General features: G+C 38.4%; 1 pseudogene; it reads left to right on the top strand.

The window, feature by feature from the left end:
* The first annotated feature begins 663 nt into the window (after positions 1-663).
* Positions 664-2,218, top strand: LOC149211177 (putative disease resistance protein At1g59780; annotated as a pseudogene).
* The last annotated feature ends 4,203 nt before the right edge of the window (positions 2,219-6,421 follow it).

Raw genomic sequence — 6,421 nt, 5'->3', positions numbered from 1 at the left:
CCCATGAGCTTTTCCCTCTTTCCTCAATTTTAGTACAAGTTGCATTGTATTTTGTGTGACCTTTGGCCTTAGTTGCTAGGGCCCATTTCCTATTTTTCCCCATAGTGGTGTTTGGGGGGGGTGTTGGAACTACTACACACCTACATGCGGACTCTTAGTTAGAGCATGGGACTACATGCAAGATTCCTTCTGCATGATTTACTCCTTCTTCAACTCTGCAACTGGTTAGTTCTTATGCATGATTTACTCCCTGATTTGCTCCTTCTTTAACTCCGCAACTGATTAATTCCTCTGCATGATTTACTCCCTGATTTGCTCCATCTTTCACTCCACAACTGGCTAGTTCTCTCCGGAACTTGTTATAGGTGTTGAGTCTTCTCATTGATCACCACTATGGTGCATCACATTGGGATCTTCACCCAGTAATGCTATATCATGAGCATTGTAACCTATTTTCTAATGAATCATTCTTTTGTTTTTTCAATTTTCTTTTAGTATTTTTGCGTTGCAAAGTTGTGTGTTCAACCTTTACTAGCTAGATTCATATGTGCAGGTTTTCTAACACATTTACAGAGATTGAGTTATGACGCGCTGTGCACCTCACAATATTTGCCTTTGCAGCTCTGCTTTCTCTACTTGAGCACCTTCAAAGAGGACGAGGAAATGTATGTGCAGGATGTGATAAACTTGTGGATAGGAGAGGGCCTTCTTCCCACGGAAGATGGTAAAGATCCATTAGAAGTTGGAAGGGCTTACACTAACCTTTTAGTGGATCAATGTCTGATCGAAGCTAGTATTAAGGATGCTGATGGACAGGTGGTGATCTTCTCTGTGCATGATGTTTTACATCGTCTAGCACTGCAAATTGCCGAGAATAAAGAGAATTGTTGTTTCAGAGTGGGGAAAGGTTTGGTGGAATTCCCATTGAAACATTGCACCCGTAAAACCAGGATTTCTCTGAAGGCCAATAATTTTATGTCAATACCTAATGGATACTGAGGTCAGGGTCTGCGGGCGATGTTACTCTCGGAGAACATATCTCTGGAATATGTTCCGTCAAGAGTGGTCACGACTCTCACCTCTCTTAGACTTATTGATTTGGGAGGGACATCCATCAAAATTTTGCCTGATAACTTTGGAGCATTGAAGCATCTGGTCTTCCTTCGTTTAGCAAAATCACCAAAAGTGAAGCTGCCAGATTCAGTAACATGTTTGAAGAAGCTCGATATACTGGATCTATCTGAATGCTACCAGTTGAGTGAGTTTCCTTATGAGTTAGGTAAGATGACAAGTTTGATATATCTAGATCTGAGTTTCTGTCAACAATTGAAGTGCATGCCTTGTGGGATCTCTGTGTTGACATCGCTACAGTATCTGAAAATGGAAAGATGCTGGAAAACCATAGAGAAAACTTATGTGTGATTTGATGGGAGGTTGTGCTCGTGCTCGCTTCCGGGATCTGCACCCTCTAAAGCGCCTTAAATGGCTGGCACTAGAGTGCTTGAAGGAGCCAATTACAGATGGCGTAGTGGGTGACATGACAGAGATGAGGACTCTCATCCTGAGGATGTCACATATGAAGGAATTACCAGAGGACATGAGAGGTATGGTAAAGCTAAGCAGTCTCTTTGTGGAGTCCAACGTTTTGGGTAAGATCCCATCGTGGATATGTGGTTTCCAACTGCTAAATTGTCTAATACTAAGAGATTGTCCCCAACTGGAGGAGATCCCTGCAGGGTTGGAGAAGCTTGAATGGCTTAGGAGGCTGGATATAGTTAAATCCTCGTCTTTAAAAGAGTTACTTGATGCCTTTGGAGAGGCGGGTGCCTTTCCACGCCTAGAAAGTTTCTAGTTGGAGGGAATTGATGTGGTTGACAGTTTTCCTCTGAGAAGGGATGGGGCTCTGCCTCTCTTGAAGAATTTGGGCTTAGTCTTTTGCTCCAATGTCAAGGCCATTCCTCTAGGAATCGAAAATTTACAGAATCTGAGGGCACTGCATGTGTATGGCAGTCCCTTAATACTCGAGTCTATTGAAGAAGAAGGTGGCGAAGCATCGTCTGCAGTTCGAGCAATGGAAGGAGAAAATCATGTAGAGATACTGAGGAAGTTGATTGATGAGCACTACCATAAAGATGGGATGGGTTGCTCAAGCATATGCAAACGGGTTTTCCCATCGAAACCATGGTCATGGTGTTGTCCCTCATGGTACTACCCATAATGCTTTTTTATGTGAGATGCCTTATGGTCGTTTTCACTCAATGCCTTATCTTTAATAGTTTCTATTTGCCACTCATTCCACTTTCACACACCTGCAATCACTTGAGTTTCGAGACCATGACTGACTCTTCAAATTTGCTTTTACGCAAATTATCTCTTCTTTCAAGGAGTCAAGATCAAGATCATTATCTTTCAAGAAAACTGTTCTCTCTTCCTTTAGGGAATCAAGATCATGTATAAGTATAGTGAAGATTGAAATCTCCCTGTCATATTATGAAAAAAAATGTGACATTATCACTTTGCATTGATTTTTTAAATGTTTTTGAAATGGGAACCAAAAAATTTAAATTACAAGTTAGAACTTAGTAAATTCAATATTTTAATGTTATTTTCATATTAGAGCCAGATGTAGTTGAAAGGTTTACACCACTAAGTACATGGAGGTCGCTACACTGTTGGATGGGAGGAAAAATCAGATTCGGAACCAAGGAGGTGTTGGAAATAATAATTCCAATCACCGCAATAAACAACTTGATAATAGCCATATTTGTTAGAGGTATTTTTGCAGGTTGCATCTCTGTTTGAAGATGGAAGGACTGAAGCGAGGCATGAACCATTTTGAAATGCAACAAGGAATTTAAAGCAGTCAATGTACTTTGGTAAATAGATATGGGCAAGAATTCATTCAGAGAATATTTCCCACACTCCATAAACATGTGCGCGATTTTGATTACACTGAAGAACAACATCATATTAATTACTTTGCTCTGTCATAAATTAAATGTAAAATCATATGTTGAGTTATATATGAATGTAAAAGTCATTTTGTAATAGGTTAGAGAGTAGGAGCTTAGAGAAAAAGAGAGTGCAAGTCTCTGGGGAGAAAATGGTGGAGCAAATTTTCGTGGGCGCGTGAAAACAACAATTACAGTATTTTACTATGTGTTATTGCGCGTGAAATTTTAGTTTTTACTTGATGAATGAGCTGCAACCTCATGTGAATGTATTTTCATGTTTTAGAATTTAATACTAAGATTTTATTGCATTGCTCAGAACCTACTTTGTTATTTTTTCCGTGAGTGAATATTATTCATTAAGTCTATGATGAGCCGCAACCTCATGTGAATGTATTTTCATGTTTTAGAATTTAATACTAAGTTTTTATTGTGTTGCTCCAAACCTACTTTGTTATTTTTGCCGTGAGTGAATATTATTCATTAAGTCTTTGCTCTGTGGTGTGTGAGTGAATATTATTTATTAAGTCTCTGAAATAGCTCTGTGGTCCACGGTGCGCAAAGCTAGCTACCTGAAAGTAGCTTCGTGAAAGTCATAACTCTCTGCCTCTCGGCTATGCTCAGAAATGGAAACATCAAGCACAAGCTTGAATAATCCTAAAATACCTCAGTTTAATGGAAAAAATTATGATTATTGGGCTATTACAATGAAGACACTGTTTTCTTCTCAAGACATTTGGGATTTGGTGGAGAATGGTTTTCAAGAACCAGCAAATGCAGCAGCATATAATGCCTTATCTCAACAAGAAAGAGATTTATTAAGGGACAACATGAAGAAAGATTCAAAATCCCTGTTTTATATTTTCCAAGTAGTTCATGAAAGTATTTTCCCAAGGGTTGCAGCAACAATGAAGTCCAAGCAAGCATGGGACACCCTCGAGAGAGCTTACCAAGGCATGGCAAAAATCAAGACAACAAAGCTGTAAATGTTGAGGTGAGATTTTGAAACACTTAGTATGAAAGAGTATGAGAATATAGACTCATTTTTTACACATGTAAGTGGATTGGTTACTCAAATCAGGTCTCAGGGTGAGACACTTGAGGAAAGAAGAATAGTTGAGAAAGTTTTGAGAAGTTTTCCAGCAAGGTTTGAGGCCATTGTTGTGGCCATAGAAGAGACAAAGGATCTCTCACAGTTCTCAATGGATGAGCTTAATGCATCATTCATTTCTCATGAACATAGACAGAATAGAGCAGTAAGCTCCTCATTGGAGCATGCCTTCAAGACACAAGTATCATTTGGTCAAGTTCAAGGTAGAGGAAGATCATATGCTAGAGGAAGAGGAAGAAGCAACCCTTCAAGCTCAAATGGAAGAGGCAAAAATCAAAATCCAAGTCAAGGCCCAAGCCAAAATCAAGCACAAGGTCAGAGGTATGATAAATCTCAATTTCAATGTCATTACTGTAAGAAGTATGGTCATTATGCAAAAGAATGTAGAAAGAAGCAATACGATATTAGTAACAAGCCAAGTGTAAATTTCACAATAGAAAATTAGAACCATGATAGCATGTTTTTAGCTTGTAATGTAGCACAAGAAAAACAGAGTGATATATGGTATCTAGATTCAAGGTATAGCAACCACATGTCGGGAAACATAGAAATGTTTTATGATCTAGATGAAAGTGTGAAGTCTGAAGTGACATTAGGGACTGATAGAAAAGTCTTTGTCATGGGAAAAGGAAGAGTTAATATCCTAACAAAGAAGGGGGAGAAGAAATACATCTCAGATGTTTACTTTGTCCCCGATTTGAAACATAATCTCATGAGCGTTGGACAGCTCATGCAGAAAGGCGACAATGTCTTATTCAAAAATGATGTGTGCAAAATTTTGGATAGGCCTCCAAGAAGACAGCTGATCGCAAAGGTTTAGATGACAAACAATAGAATGTTTCCCCTAAAAATAATATCAGATTTGCAGAAAGAAGGTGCATAGGCACAACTATTTATGAACTCACAAGAAGATGGAAGAAAAGACGCAGCTGTCACACAAGTTAACTTTTAAGTAGAGGTAAAAGATGAAAATTAGTTATGGAACTTGAGATTTGGACATCTCAATTTTGGAGGTTTGAATTTGCTGCATAGGAAAGACATGGTGAATGGTTTACCACTCATAGAAAAACCAGACAGCGTATGTGAAGGATGTATCTTGGGCAAGCAACATAGAGAGACATTTCCAATAGGAAAGTTAGTAAGGGCAAAGGCACCTTTGGAGATTGTCCACTCAGATTTATGTGGACCAATATAGACACCAGCAATTGGTGGTAGTCGCTATGTGTTGACCTTAATAGATGACTACATAAGGAAGACATGGGTCTTTCTCCTAAAACAAAAAAGTGAAGTGTTTGAGCACTTTCGTCAATACAAGGATCTTGTTGAAAAGCAAAGTGGATACTACATCAAAGTCCTCAAGACTGACAGGGGTGGCGAATATATCTCAAATGATTTCCTTCAATTTTGTAGGGGGCATGGAATTCACAAGCAATTTACAACAAGGTATACACCTCAGAAAAATGGTGTGGTAGAAAGGAAGAATATGACCATTATGGAGATGGCAAGGAGTATGTTGAAGGCAAAGAATTTGCCAAATGACTATTGGGTTGAAGTTGTTGCTTGTGCAACATATATCTTGAATAGATGTCCAACCAAAAGTGTCCAAAACATTGTTCCTAAAGAGGCATGGAGTGGAAAATAGAAAAATGTCACTCACATGAGAGTTTTTGGATGTGTGGCATATGCACATGTCCCAAATGAGTTAAGGAAGAAGTTGGACAACAAGGGGGAGAAATGTATACTTGTTGGATACAGTGATGAATCCAAGGCATACAAACTCTACAATCCATCAACGAAGAAGGTCATAATCCGCAGAGATGTGAAGTTCATAGAAGAGGAAGCATGGGATGGAAGTTTAGAGAAGAAAGTCAATGTCAAAGCATGTATACGACATGAGGACAGAGAGGAATTAATAGCATAAAGTAATTCCTCAACATGACTCCCTCTACTCCTATTCAAGTGCAGCCAAGCAAGTGCTTCTCCAAGCACACCGCAAAGCGCAACTGTTCAAAATAGCAACAAGAAATTCTAAATATAGAAGTGCTAAAAATAGCATTGCTGTAAATAGCACTTCAGGATACATTCCAATTTTAGTTATTCCCTGAACTAAAGTTGAGAATTAAAATTCGAATTTGATCTAAGTAGTTGTTTGTAAAATAATTAATTCATTCATCTTGAGTTAATTAGTTGGAGAAAAACAAACATGAAGTCTATGTGAAGACATGCAACAGTTATCCCTTTGATTAAGGAAGTTATCCTTTAATTAAGGAGATCAGGATGAGTTGTACTTTGAGTTGTAATTAGCAACAAGAAATGCTAAATATAGAAGTTCTAAAAATAGCATTGCTATAAATAGCAC

This window comes from Pinus tabuliformis, chromosome 1_2 (genome assembly GCF_031772625.1).
Source record: "Pinus tabuliformis cultivar Carrire ecotype Pingquan chromosome 1_2, CPIR1, whole genome shotgun sequence".
Lineage (NCBI taxonomy): Eukaryota > Viridiplantae > Streptophyta > Pinopsida > Pinales > Pinaceae > Pinus > Pinus tabuliformis.
This window is presented reverse-complemented; position numbering and strand designations above follow the sequence as displayed.